At 50.9% G+C, this 14,223-nt stretch overlaps 5 non-coding genes across 5 annotated transcripts; all 5 read left to right on the forward strand.

The window, feature by feature from the left end:
* Window positions 1-2,015: 2,015 nt before the first annotated feature.
* Window positions 2,016-2,178, forward strand: LOC126322221 (U1 spliceosomal RNA). Its single transcript, XR_007558855.1, has one exon. It is a non-coding gene; the product is annotated as a U1 spliceosomal RNA (small nuclear RNA).
* Window positions 2,179-4,473: 2,295 nt separating this feature from the next.
* LOC126322231 (U1 spliceosomal RNA) lies at window positions 4,474-4,636 on the forward strand. Its single transcript, XR_007558865.1, has one exon. It is a non-coding gene; the product is annotated as a U1 spliceosomal RNA (small nuclear RNA).
* A 2,299-nt stretch (window positions 4,637-6,935) lies between these two features.
* LOC126322232 (U1 spliceosomal RNA) lies at window positions 6,936-7,098 on the forward strand. The gene has a single exon (XR_007558866.1). It is a non-coding gene; the product is annotated as a U1 spliceosomal RNA (small nuclear RNA).
* A 2,299-nt stretch (window positions 7,099-9,397) lies between these two features.
* LOC126322233 (U1 spliceosomal RNA) lies at window positions 9,398-9,560 on the forward strand. The gene has a single exon (XR_007558867.1). It is a non-coding gene; the product is annotated as a U1 spliceosomal RNA (small nuclear RNA).
* Window positions 9,561-11,859: 2,299 nt separating this feature from the next.
* On the forward strand, window positions 11,860-12,022 carry LOC126322234 (U1 spliceosomal RNA). Its single transcript, XR_007558868.1, has one exon. It is a non-coding gene; the product is annotated as a U1 spliceosomal RNA (small nuclear RNA).
* The last annotated feature ends 2,201 nt before the right edge of the window (window positions 12,023-14,223 follow it).

Below are 14,223 nucleotides of genomic sequence, written 5' to 3' on the forward strand. Positions count from 1 at the left end.
ACACTAGATCGCGTGTTCAGGGGAATGCGCGCCAAACGCAATTGGACGGCGCGGCCACTCCCTGAACGCACGGCGACCGCGGTGGCGCGAGCCGGCGTTCACGAGGCGTCGCCCAGCCGAACGCTGTGTCGCCTGTGGCCAGGTACATGAGGGGCGGGAAGCAAGCGTCTAGCGTAGCGTCTCAAGACTTGCAGACTTGCGGCACTTGACGAGCTTGCTGGGATGTGAAATGACGTGGCCAACTGTACCGAAAACGGGCAAGAGAAATTCTAGGCAACAGCAGCTTGTGCTCGCAGGCGGCCACGATGACAAGGGCCAGCGTTGCTTAAATTCGGTGATGGGACGAGAACCGCTGTAGGCTGTTTATTAGGCCACGACAGTGAGCGTTTACTTTCTGTAAGGAATGTCTTGTCGTCGCAGATGTTGTGTTTCATGTGACAAATTTGCAGGACGCCCGGAAAAAAAAAAAAGTTAAGGCTTGGAAATGAACAGTTACAACACTGGGAGGACGAAAAACGGCCAAGTGCAATTACAAACATCGGCGTGGTGAGCGCAGGAAATATCTTTGGTGGTAGCTGAGTGGGACAAGGGCGCCTGTACTCGGGGCTCTGAGGGAAAGTAGAAAACGCAGTGTTATCAGGTGTTTTTCTTGCAAGAAATAGAGTCAAAAAGTCTGTATTACACACGTCTTTAACACAGGTTCGGAACTTCAAATCTGTTTATGGCTACTTTACAAGCTCGCTAATCGTCTTCCAAAATATTAAAAGTACACCATACCTCCAGATCCAGCCGGCCCCCACCCCCTGTACAAACTGTCTCTCGTATGGGCGCCCTTGGAGTGAGAACAGACGCGTTTCGAATGGAATGGGAATAACATAAAACTCTTCTTTTTTTCTCTCTCTGTAACAAGTGTAATTAAAAACACAATTTTTCCCTACTCACTGACAAAATATCCGAACAGTGCCTTCTGTAACACACACAGTTCTACATTGACAGACGCGTAGTAGCGGCACTTTCAATAAATTACTCACGCCTACTAATTGCAGAAACGGATAGCCCTCAAATGAATTCGTTGTTGCATCACTACATTCACAGAAATGCCTCTTCCTTGTTTCCCATCGCTTCGTTACACACCAGACGTGTTGTGTTTACAAACAAAAAGCAATTTAGTTTTATCCTTACCTAATCTACGTCTAAGCAAAGATGGCTAGTTTACCAAATACCGCAAAATTAATCTGCATCTTCGAAATCAGCCCGCCGAAATGTTGCCATGAATGAAACTTTATTTTTTTCTCTCTTATGCGTATAGAAAATATGTGCACAAATATTCGATCGAGCTTTCCACGCCCTACTCGGAAGGAGAAGCAAAAAGGAGTGTTACCTTTTAAGTGCCTTCTGTTACTCGGCGTCGAATGTCGAACGTGCCGATTGACGTTCGTTCTTGGAGTTCACGGCCGTCCTGTTTGTTCGTCGCGCACAACACTCACGACTGCATCCAGCTCTCTTAGAACATCTGACAGTGTGAGCTGTGGGGTCCTTCAGTTGCTCGGCGACAGACGACCGTGCGCGACAATGCTGCCGTATTTGCTAGCACTAAGGGCTCTGCTGGAAGGAGCGAAAGTAAAGTGTGGCTGCAAAAAGCACTCATTGCGCAGATCTCATTCGCGGTTTCAACAGCCAAGAAAGAGGGCTCGTTTTGAGACGGAGAGGAGGGCCCGGAGGCGGCAGCCCGGACTTGGCCCGCCATCTTCCGGAGGGAACGGTAAATTAACCCCAGCAGCGGCCGGCGCCGCGAGCCGTGTGGCGCTGCTCGCACAAAATGCATCGTTTTTCTCGGCAGAGGAGCGTTGTTGCGACTGTCTGCCATCTAACTCGACAGCCAATAGCTCTTTTGTAAGGAGACAGGTACATGGACGGCCACCATTCTGTTCACCGACTGCGAAAACGTCGGGAGCTCTCGTTACATCTCGATGGCGCGAGGCACTACAAATTCTCGCCTGTGGCGCGACCAAAGCATACTTACCTGGCGTAGGGGATACCGTGATCATGAAGGCGGTTCCTCCGGGGTGAGGCTCTTCCATTGCACTTCGGTCGAGCTGACCCCCGCGATTACTCCAAATGTGAGTAACTCGGGCGCATAATTTTTGGTAGTCGGGACTTGCGTTCGCGCTGTCCCGGTGTTTATTTCAATTGCAAAAGCAGTATTCTGTGATAGCAGTCGGTAACCAGTGCGTCTGAGCTTTCGGCCACCAACGTGTGCTGCAAGGCACTGCCACACGCAGCAGCACTCGCGCTAGGCGCGTACCACACGTCTGCGTCGACCTGGCGTCAAACCCAGAGCCAGAGCACACTGTCTGTTCGATAAGCGCGGCGGACGCGCACCACTAGTAGCAGCGGCAGCCGCGAGATGGCACAAGCGGTCTAACTCTGGTACGACACCCCCATTAATGGTCGTACGGCGACTTTTGGCTTTCTCTGTCCATCAGGGGAATGCGCGCCAAACGCAATTGCACGGCGCGGCACTCCCTGAACGCACGGCGACCGCGGTGGCGCGAGCCGGCGTTCACGAGGCGTCGCCCAGCCGAACGCTGTGTCGCCTGTGGCCAGGTACATGAGGGGCGGAAGCAAGCGTCTAGCGTAGCGTCTCAAGACTTGCAGACTTGCGGCACTTGACGAGCTTGCTGGGATGTGAAATGACGTGGCCAACTGTACCGAAAACGGGCAAGAGAAATTCTAGGCAACAGCAGCTTGTGCTCGCAGGCGGCCACGATGACAAGGGCCAGCGTTGCTTAAATTCGGTGATGGGACGAGAACCGCTGTAGGCTGTTTATTAGGCCACGACAGTGAGCGTTTACTTTCTGTAAGGAATGTCTTGTCGTCGCAGATGTTGTGTTTCATGTGACAAATTTGCAGACGCCCGGAAAAAAAAAAAAGTTAAGGCTTGGAAATGAACAGTTACAACACTGGGAGGACGAAAAACGGCCAAGTGCAATTACAAACATCGGCGTGTGAGCGCAGGAAATATCTTTGGTGGTAGCTGAGTGGGACAAGGCGCCTGTACTCGGGGCTCTGAGGGAAAGTAGAAAACGCAGTGTTATCAGGTGTTTTTCTTGCAAGAAATAGAGTCAAAAAGTCTGTATTACACACGTCTTTAACACAGGTTCGGAACTTCAAATCTGTTTATGGCTACTTTACAAGCTCGCTAATCGTCTTCCAAAATATTAAAAGTACACCATACCTCCAGATCCAGCCGGCCCCACCCCCTGTACAAACTGTCTCTCGTATGGGCGCCCTTGGAGTGAGAACAGACGCGTTTCGAATGGAATGGGAATAACATAAAACTCTTCTTTTTTTCTCTCTCTGTAACAAGTGTAATTAAAAACACAATTTTTCCCTACTCACTGACAAAATATCCGAACAGTGCCTTCTGTAACACACACAGTTCTACATTGACAGACGCGTAGTAGCGGCACTTTCAATAAATTACTCACGCCTACTAATTGCAGAAACGGATAGCCCTCAAATGAATTCGTTGTTGCATCACTACATTCACAGAAATGCCTCTTCCTTGTTTCCCATCGCTTCGTTACACACCAGACGTGTTGTGTTTACAAACAAAAAGCAATTTAGTTTTATCCTTACCTAATCTACGTCTAAGCAAAGATGGCTAGTTTACCAAATACCGCAAAATTAATCTGCATCTTCGAAATCAGCCGCCGAAATGTTGCCATGAATGAAACTTTATTTTTTCTCTCTTATGCGTATAGAAAATATGTGCACAAATATTCGATCGAGCTTTCCACGCCCTACTCGGAAGGAGAAGCAAAAAGGAGTGTTACCTTTTAAGTGCCTTCTGTTACTCGGGCGTCGAATGTCGAACGTGCCGATTGACGTTCGTTCTTGGAGTTCACGGCCGTCCTGTTTGTTCGTCGCGCACAACACTCACGACTGCATCCAGCTCTCTTAGAACATCTGACAGTGTGAGCTGTGGGGTCCTTCAGTTGCTCGGCGACAGACGACCGTGCGCGACAATGCTGCCGTATTTGCTAGCACTAAGGGCTCTGCTGGAAGGAGCGAAAGTAAAGTGTGGCTGCAAAAAGCACTCATTGCGCAGATCTCATTCGCGGTTTCAACAGCCAAGAAAGAGGGCTCGTTTGAGACGGAGAGGAGGGCCCGGAGGCGGCAGCCCGGACTTGGCCCGCCATCTTCCGGAGGGAACGGTAAATTAACCCCAGCAGCGGCCGGCGCCGCGAGCCGTGTGGCGCTGCTCGCACAAAATGCATCGTTTTTCTCGGCAGAGGAGCGTTGTTGCGACTGTCTGCCATCTAACTCGACAGCCAATAGCTCTTTTGTAAGGAGACAGGTACATGGACGGCCACCATTCTGTTCACCGACTGCGAAAACGTCGGGAGCTCTCGTTACATCTCGATGGCGCGAGGCACTACAAATTCTCGCCTGTGGCGCGACCAAAGCATACTTACCTGGCGTAGGGGATACCGTGATCATGAAGGCGGTTCCTCCGGGGTGAGGCTCTTCCATTGCACTTCGGTCGAGCTGACCCCCGCGATTACTCCAAATGTGAGTAACTCGGGCGCATAATTTTTGGTAGTCGGGACTTGCGTTCGCGCTGTCCCGGTGTTTATTTCAATTGCAAAAGCAGTATTCTGTGATAGCAGTCGGTAACCAGTGCGTCTGAGCTTTCGGCCACCAACGTGTGCTGCAAGGCACTGCCACACGCAGCAGCACTCGCGCTAGGCGCGTACCACACGTCTGCGTCGACCTGGCGTCAAACCCAGAGCCAGAGCACACTGTCTGTTCGATAAGCGCGGCGGACGCGCACCACTAGTAGCAGCGGCAGCCGCGAGATGGCACAAGCGGTCTAACTCTGGTACGACACCCCCATTAATGGTCGTACGGCGACTTTTGGCTTTCTCTGTCCATCAGGGGAATGCGCGCCAAACGCAATTGGACGGCGCGGCACTCCCTGAACGCACGGCGACCGCGGTGGCGCGAGCCGGCGTTCACGAGGCGTCGCCCAGCCGAACGCTGTGTCGCCTGTGGCCAGGTACATGAGGGGCGGGAAGCAAGCGTCTAGCGTAGCGTCTCAAGACTTGCAGACTTGCGGCACTTGACGAGCTTGCTGGGATGTGAAATGACGTGGCCAACTGTACCGAAAACGGGCAAGAGAAATTCTAGGCAACAGCAGCTTGTGCTCGCAGGCGGCCACGATGACAAGGGCCAGCGTTGCTTAAATTCGGTGATGGGACGAGAACCGCTGTAGGCTGTTTATTAGGCCACGACAGTGAGCGTTTACTTTCTGTAAGGAATGTCTTGTCGTCGCAGATGTTGTGTTTCATGTGACAAATTTGCAGACGCCCGGAAAAAAAAAAAAGTTAAGGCTTGGAAATGAACAGTTACAACACTGGGAGGACGAAAAACGGCCAAGTGCAATTACAAACATCGGCGTGGTGAGCGCAGGAAATATCTTTGGTGGTAGCTGAGTGGGACAAGGGCGCCTGTACTCGGGGCTCTGAGGGAAAGTAGAAAACGCAGTGTTATCAGGTGTTTTTCTTGCAAGAAATAGAGTCAAAAAGTCTGTATTACACACGTCTTTAACACAGGTTCGGAACTTCAAATCTGTTTATGGCTACTTTACAAGCTCGCTAATCGTCTTCCAAAATATTAAAAGTACACCATACCTCCAGATCCAGCCGGCCCCCACCCCCTGTACAAACTGTCTCTCGTATGGGCGCCCTTGGAGTGAGAACAGACGCGTTTCGAATGGAATGGGAATAACATAAAACTCTTCTTTTTTTCTCTCTCTGTAACAAGTGTAATTAAAAACACAATTTTTCCCTACTCACTGACAAAATATCCGAACAGTGCCTTCTGTAACACACACAGTTCTACATTGACAGACGCGTAGTAGCGGCACTTTCAATAAATTACTCACGCCTACTAATTGCAGAAACGGATAGCCCTCAAATGAATTCGTTGTTGCATCACTACATTCACAGAAATGCCTCTTCCTTGTTTCCCATCGCTTCGTTACACACCAGACGTGTTGTGTTTACAAACAAAAAGCAATTTAGTTTTATCCTTACCTAATCTACGTCTAAGCAAAGATGGCTAGTTTACCAAATACCGCAAAATTAATCTGCATCTTCGAAATCAGCCCGCCGAAATGTTGCCATGAATGAAACTTTATTTTTTCTCTCTTATGCGTATAGAAAATATGTGCACAAATATTCGATCGAGCTTTCCACGCCCTACTCGGAAGGAGAAGCAAAAAGGAGTGTTACCTTTTAAGTGCCTTCTGTTACTCGGCGTCGAATGTCGAACGTGCCGATTGACGTTCGTTCTTGGAGTTCACGGCCGTCCTGTTTGTTCGTCGCGCACAACACTCACGACTGCATCCAGCTCTCTTAGAACATCTGACAGTGTGAGCTGTGGGGTCCTTCAGTTGCTCGGCGACAGACGACCGTGCGCGACAATGCTGCCGTATTTGCTAGCACTAAGGGCTCTGCTGGAAGGAGCGAAAGTAAAGTGTGGCTGCAAAAAGCACTCATTGCGCAGATCTCATTCGCGGTTTCAACAGCCAAGAAAGAGGGCTCGTTTGAGACGGAGAGGAGGGCCCGGAGGCGGCAGCCCGGACTTGGCCCGCCATCTTCCGGAGGGAACGGTAAATTAACCCCAGCAGCGGCCGGCGCCGCGAGCCGTGTGGCGCTGCTCGCACAAAATGCATCGTTTTTCTCGGCAGAGGAGCGTTGTTGCGACTGTCTGCCATCTAACTCGACAGCCAATAGCTCTTTTGTAAGGAGACAGGTACATGGACGGCCACCATTCTGTTCACCGACTGCGAAAACGTCGGGAGCTCTCGTTACATCTCGATGGCGCGAGGCACTACAAATTCTCGCCTGTGGCGCGACCAAAGCATACTTACCTGGCGTAGGGGATACCGTGATCATGAAGGCGGTTCCTCCGGGGTGAGGCTCTTCCATTGCACTTCGGTCGAGCTGACCCCCGCGATTACTCCAAATGTGAGTAACTCGGGCGCATAATTTTTGGTAGTCGGGACTTGCGTTCGCGCTGTCCCGGTGTTTATTTCAATTGCAAAAGCAGTATTCTGTGATAGCAGTCGGTAACCAGTGCGTCTGAGCTTTCGGCCACCAACGTGTGCTGCAAGGCACTGCCACACGCAGCAGCACTCGCGCTAGGCGCGTACCACACGTCTGCGTCGACCTGGCGTCAAACCCAGAGCCAGAGCACACTGTCTGTTCGATAAGCGCGGCGGACGCGCACCACTAGTAGCAGCGGCAGCCGCGAGATGGCACAAGCGGTCTAACTCTGGTACGACACCCCCATTAATGGTCGTACGGCGACTTTTGGCTTTCTCTGTCCATCAGGGGAATGCGCGCCAAACGCAATTGCACGGCGCGGCACTCCCTGAACGCACGGCGACCGCGGTGGCGCGAGCCGGCGTTCACGAGGCGTCGCCCAGCCGAACGCTGTGTCGCCTGTGGCCAGGTACATGAGGGGCGGGAAGCAAGCGTCTAGCGTAGCGTCTCAAGACTTGCAGACTTGCGGCACTTGACGAGCTTGCTGGGATGTGAAATGACGTGGCCAACTGTACCGAAAACGGGCAAGAGAAATTCTAGGCAACAGCAGCTTGTGCTCGCAGGCGGCCACGATGACAAGGGCCAGCGTTGCTTAAATTCGGTGATGGGACGAGAACCGCTGTAGGCTGTTTATTAGGCCACGACAGTGAGCGTTTACTTTCTGTAAGGAATGTCTTGTCGTCGCAGATGTTGTGTTTCATGTGACAAATTTGCAGACGCCCGGAAAAAAAAAAAAGTTAAGGCTTGGAAATGAACAGTTACAACACTGGGAGGACGAAAAACGGCCAAGTGCAATTACAAACATCGGCGTGGTGAGCGCAGGAAATATCTTTGGTGGTAGCTGAGTGGGACAAGGGCGCCTGTACTCGGGGCTCTGAGGGAAAGTAGAAAACGCAGTGTTATCAGGTGTTTTTCTTGCAAGAAATAGAGTCAAAAAGTCTGTATTACACACGTCTTTAACACAGGTTCGGAACTTCAAATCTGTTTATGGCTACTTTACAAGCTCGCTAATCGTCTTCCAAAATATTAAAAGTACACCATACCTCCAGATCCAGCCGGCCCCCACCCCCTGTACAAACTGTCTCTCGTATGGGCGCCCTTGGAGTGAGAACAGACGCGTTTCGAATGGAATGGGAATAACATAAAACTCTTCTTTTTTTCTCTCTCTGTAACAAGTGTAATTAAAAACACAATTTTTCCCTACTCACTGACAAAATATCCGAACAGTGCCTTCTGTAACACACACAGTTCTACATTGACAGACGCGTAGTAGCGGCACTTTCAATAAATTACTCACGCCTACTAATTGCAGAAACGGATAGCCCTCAAATGAATTCGTTGTTGCATCACTACATTCACAGAAATGCCTCTTCCTTGTTTCCCATCGCTTCGTTACACACCAGACGTGTTGTGTTTACAAACAAAAAGCAATTTAGTTTTATCCTTACCTAATCTACGTCTAAGCAAAGATGGCTAGTTTACCAAATACCGCAAAATTAATCTGCATCTTCGAAATCAGCCCGCCGAAATGTTGCCATGAATGAAACTTTATTTTTTCTCTCTTATGCGTATAGAAAATATGTGCACAAATATTCGATCGAGCTTTCCACGCCCTACTCGGAAGGAGAAGCAAAAAGGAGTGTTACCTTTTAAGTGCCTTCTGTTACTCGGCGTCGAATGTCGAACGTGCCGATTGACGTTCGTTCTTGGAGTTCACGGCCGTCCTGTTTGTTCGTCGCGCACAACACTCACGACTGCATCCAGCTCTCTTAGAACATCTGACAGTGTGAGCTGTGGGGTCCTTCAGTTGCTCGGCGACAGACGACCGTGCGCGACAATGCTGCCGTATTTGCTAGCACTAAGGGCTCTGCTGGAAGGAGCGAAAGTAAAGTGTGGCTGCAAAAAGCACTCATTGCGCAGATCTCATTCGCGGTTTCAACAGCCAAGAAAGAGGGCTCGTTTGAGACGGAGAGGAGGGCCCGGAGGCGGCAGCCCGGACTTGGCCCGCCATCTTCCGGAGGGAACGGTAAATTAACCCCAGCAGCGGCCGGCGCCGCGAGCCGTGTGGCGCTGCTCGCACAAAATGCATCGTTTTTCTCGGCAGAGGAGCGTTGTTGCGACTGTCTGCCATCTAACTCGACAGCCAATAGCTCTTTTGTAAGGAGACAGGTACATGGACGGCCACCATTCTGTTCACCGACTGCGAAAACGTCGGGAGCTCTCGTTACATCTCGATGGCGCGAGGCACTACAAATTCTCGCCTGTGGCGCGACCAAAGCATACTTACCTGGCGTAGGGGATACCGTGATCATGAAGGCGGTTCCTCCGGGGTGAGGCTCTTCCATTGCACTTCGGTCGAGCTGACCCCCGCGATTACTCCAAATGTGAGTAACTCGGGCGCATAATTTTTGGTAGTCGGGACTTGCGTTCGCGCTGTCCCGGTGTTTATTTCAATTGCAAAAGCAGTATTCTGTGATAGCAGTCGGTAACCAGTGCGTCTGAGCTTTCGGCCACCAACGTGTGCTGCAAGGCACTGCCACACGCAGCAGCACTCGCGCTAGGCGCGTACCACACGTCTGCGTCGACCTGGCGTCAAACCCAGAGCCAGAGCACACTGTCTGTTCGATAAGCGCGGCGGACGCGCACCACTAGTAGCAGCGGCAGCCGCGAGATGGCACAAGCGGTCTAACTCTGGTACGACACCCCCATTAATGGTCGTACGGCGACTTTTGGCTTTCTCTGTCCATCAGGGGAATGCGCGCCAAACGCAATTGGACGGCGCGGCACTCCCTGAACGCACGGCGACCGCGGTGGCGCGAGCCGGCGTTCACGAGGCGTCGCCCAGCCGAACGCTGTGTCGCCTGTGGCCAGGTACATGAGGGGCGGGAAGCAAGCGTCTAGCGTAGCGTCTCAAGACTTGCAGACTTGCGGCACTTGACGAGCTTGCTGGGATGTGAAATGACGTGGCCAACTGTACCGAAAACGGGCAAGAGAAATTCTAGGCAACAGCAGCTTGTGCTCGCAGGCGGCCACGATGACAAGGGCCAGCGTTGCTTAAATTCGGTGATGGGACGAGAACCGCTGTAGGCTGTTTATTAGGCCACGACAGTGAGCGTTTACTTTCTGTAAGGAATGTCTTGTCGTCGCAGATGTTGTGTTTCATGTGACAAATTTGCAGACGCCCGGAAAAAAAAAAAAGTTAAGGCTTGGAAATGAACAGTTACAACACTGGGAGGACGAAAAACGGCCAAGTGCAATTACAAACATCGGCGTGGTGAGCGCAGGAAATATCTTTGGTGGTAGCTGAGTGGGACAAGGGCGCCTGTACTCGGGGCTCTGAGGGAAAGTAGAAAACGCAGTGTTATCAGGTGTTTTTCTTGCAAGAAATAGAGTCAAAAAGTCTGTATTACACACGTCTTTAACACAGGTTCGGAACTTCAAATCTGTTTATGGCTACTTTACAAGCTCGCTAATCGTCTTCCAAAATATTAAAAGTACACCATACCTCCAGATCCAGCCGGCCCCCACCCCCTGTACAAACTGTCTCTCGTATGGGCGCCCTTGGAGTGAGAACAGACGCGTTTCGAATGGAATGGGAATAACATAAAACTCTTCTTTTTTTCTCTCTCTGTAACAAGTGTAATTAAAAACACAATTTTTCCCTACTCACTGACAAAATATCCGAACAGTGCCTTCTGTAACACACACAGTTCTACATTGACAGACGCGTAGTAGCGGCACTTTCAATAAATTACTCACGCCTACTAATTGCAGAAACGGATAGCCCTCAAATGAATTCGTTGTTGCATCACTACATTCACAGAAATGCCTCTTCCTTGTTTCCCATCGCTTCGTTACACACCAGACGTGTTGTGTTTACAAACAAAAAGCAATTTAGTTTTATCCTTACCTAATCTACGTCTAAGCAAAGATGGCTAGTTTACCAAATACCGCAAAATTAATCTGCATCTTCGAAATCAGCCCGCCGAAATGTTGCCATGAATGAAACTTTATTTTTTCTCTCTTATGCGTATAGAAAATATGTGCACAAATATTCGATCGAGCTTTCCACGCCCTACTCGGAAGGAGAAGCAAAAAGGAGTGTTACCTTTTAAGTGCCTTCTGTTACTCGGCGTCGAATGTCGAACGTGCCGATTGACGTTCGTTCTTGGAGTTCACGGCCGTCCTGTTTGTTCGTCGCGCACAACACTCACGACTGCATCCAGCTCTCTTAGAACATCTGACAGTGTGAGCTGTGGGGTCCTTCAGTTGCTCGGCGACAGACGACCGTGCGCGACAATGCTGCCGTATTTGCTAGCACTAAGGGCTCTGCTGGAAGGAGCGAAAGTAAAGTGTGGCTGCAAAAAGCACTCATTGCGCAGATCTCATTCGCGGTTTCAACAGCCAAGAAAGAGGGCTCGTTTGAGACGGAGAGGAGGGCCCGGAGGCGGCAGCCCGGACTTGGCCCGCCATCTTCCGGAGGGAACGGTAAATTAACCCCAGCAGCGGCCGGCGCCGCGAGCCGTGTGGCGCTGCTCGCACAAAATGCATCGTTTTTCTCGGCAGAGGAGCGTTGTTGCGACTGTCTGCCATCTAACTCGACAGCCAATAGCTCTTTTGTAAGGAGACAGGTACATGGACGGCCACCATTCTGTTCACCGACTGCGAAAACGTCGGGAGCTCTCGTTACATCTCGATGGCGCGAGGCACTACAAATTCTCGCCTGTGGCGCGACCAAAGCATACTTACCTGGCGTAGGGGATACCGTGATCATGAAGGCGGTTCCTCCGGGGTGAGGCTCTTCCATTGCACTTCGGTCGAGCTGACCCCCGCGATTACTCCAAATGTGAGTAACTCGGGCGCATAATTTTTGGTAGTCGGGACTTGCGTTCGCGCTGTCCCGGTGTTTATTTCAATTGCAAAAGCAGTATTCTGTGATAGCAGTCGGTAACCAGTGCGTCTGAGCTTTCGGCCACCAACGTGTGCTGCAAGGCACTGCCACACGCAGCAGCACTCGCGCTAGGCGCGTACCACACGTCTGCGTCGACCTGGCGTCAAACCCAGAGCCAGAGCACACTGTCTGTTCGATAAGCGCGGCGGACGCGCACCACTAGTAGCAGCGGCAGCCGCGAGATGGCACAAGCGGTCTAACTCTGGTACGACACCCCCATTAATGGTCGTACGGCGACTTTTGGCTTTCTCTGTCCATCAGGGGAATGCGCGCCAAACGCAATTGCACGGCGCGGCACTCCCTGAACGCACGGCGACCGCGGTGGCGCGAGCCGGCGTTCACGAGGCGTCGCCCAGCCGAACGCTGTGTCGCCTGTGGCCAGGTACATGAGGGGCGGGAAGCAAGCGTCTAGCGTAGCGTCTCAAGACTTGCAGACTTGCGGCACTTGACGAGCTTGCTGGGATGTGAAATGACGTGGCCAACTGTACCGAAAACGGGCAAGAGAAATTCTAGGCAACAGCAGCTTGTGCTCGCAGGCGGCCACGATGACAAGGGCCAGCGTTGCTTAAATTCGGTGATGGGACGAGAACCGCTGTAGGCTGTTTATTAGGCCACGACAGTGAGCGTTTACTTTCTGTAAGGAATGTCTTGTCGTCGCAGATGTTGTGTTTCATGTGACAAATTTGCAGACGCCCGGAAAAAAAAAAAAGTTAAGGCTTGGAAATGAACAGTTACAACACTGGGAGGACGAAAAACGGCCAAGTGCAATTACAAACATCGGCGTGGTGAGCGCAGGAAATATCTTTGGTGGTAGCTGAGTGGGACAAGGGCGCCTGTACTCGGGGCTCTGAGGGAAAGTAGAAAACGCAGTGTTATCAGGTGTTTTTCTTGCAAGAAATAGAGTCAAAAAGTCTGTATTACACACGTCTTTAACACAGGTTCGGAACTTCAAATCTGTTTATGGCTACTTTACAAGCTCGCTAATCGTCTTCCAAAATATTAAAAGTACACCATACCTCCAGATCCAGCCGGCCCCCACCCCCTGTACAAACTGTCTCTCGTATGGGCGCCCTTGGAGTGAGAACAGACGCGTTTCGAATGGAATGGGAATAACATAAAACTCTTCTTTTTTTCTCTCTCTGTAACAAGTGTAATTAAAAACACAATTTTTCCCTACTCACTGACAAAATATCCGAACAGTGCCTTCTGTAACACACACAGTTCTACATTGACAGACGCGTAGTAGCGGCACTTTCAATAAATTACTCACGCCTACTAATTGCAGAAACGGATAGCCCTCAAATGAATTCGTTGTTGCATCACTACATTCACAGAAATGCCTCTTCCTTGTTTCCCATCGCTTCGTTACACACCAGACGTGTTGTGTTTACAAACAAAAAGCAATTTAGTTTTATCCTTACCTAATCTACGTCTAAGCAAAGATGGCTAGTTTACCAAATACCGCAAAATTAATCTGCATCTTCGAAATCAGCCCGCCGAAATGTTGCCATGAATGAAACTTTATTTTTTCTCTCTTATGCGTATAGAAAATATGTGCACAAATATTCGATCGAGCTTTCCACGCCCTACTCGGAAGGAGAAGCAAAAAGGAGTGTTACCTTTTAAGTGCCTTCTGTTACTCGGCGTCGAATGTCGAACGTGCCGATTGACGTTCGTTCTTGGAGTTCACGGCCGTCCTGTTTGTTCGTCGCGCACAACACTCACGACTGCATCCAGCTCTCTTAGAACATCTGACAGTGTGAGCTGTGGGGTCCTTCAGTTGCTCGGCGACAGACGACCGTGCGCGACAATGCTGCCGTATTTGCTAGCACTAAGGGCTCTGCTGGAAGGAGCGAAAGTAAAGTGTGGCTGCAAAAAGCACTCATTGCGCAGATCTCATTCGCGGTTTCAACAGCCAAGAAAGAGGGCTCGTTTGAGACGGAGAGGAGGGCCCGGAGGCGGCAGCCCGGACTTGGCCCGCCATCTTCCGGAGGGAACGGTAAATTAACCCCAGCAGCGGCCGGCGCCGCGAGCCGTGTGGCGCTGCTCGCACAAAATGCATCGTTTTTCTCGGCAGAGGAGCGTTGTTGCGACTGTCTGCCATCTAACTCGACAGCCAATAGCTCTTTTGTAAGGAGACAGGTACATGGACGG

This window comes from Schistocerca gregaria, unplaced genomic scaffold (genome assembly GCF_023897955.1).
Source record: "Schistocerca gregaria isolate iqSchGreg1 unplaced genomic scaffold, iqSchGreg1.2 ptg000801l, whole genome shotgun sequence".
Lineage (NCBI taxonomy): Eukaryota > Metazoa > Arthropoda > Insecta > Orthoptera > Acrididae > Schistocerca > Schistocerca gregaria.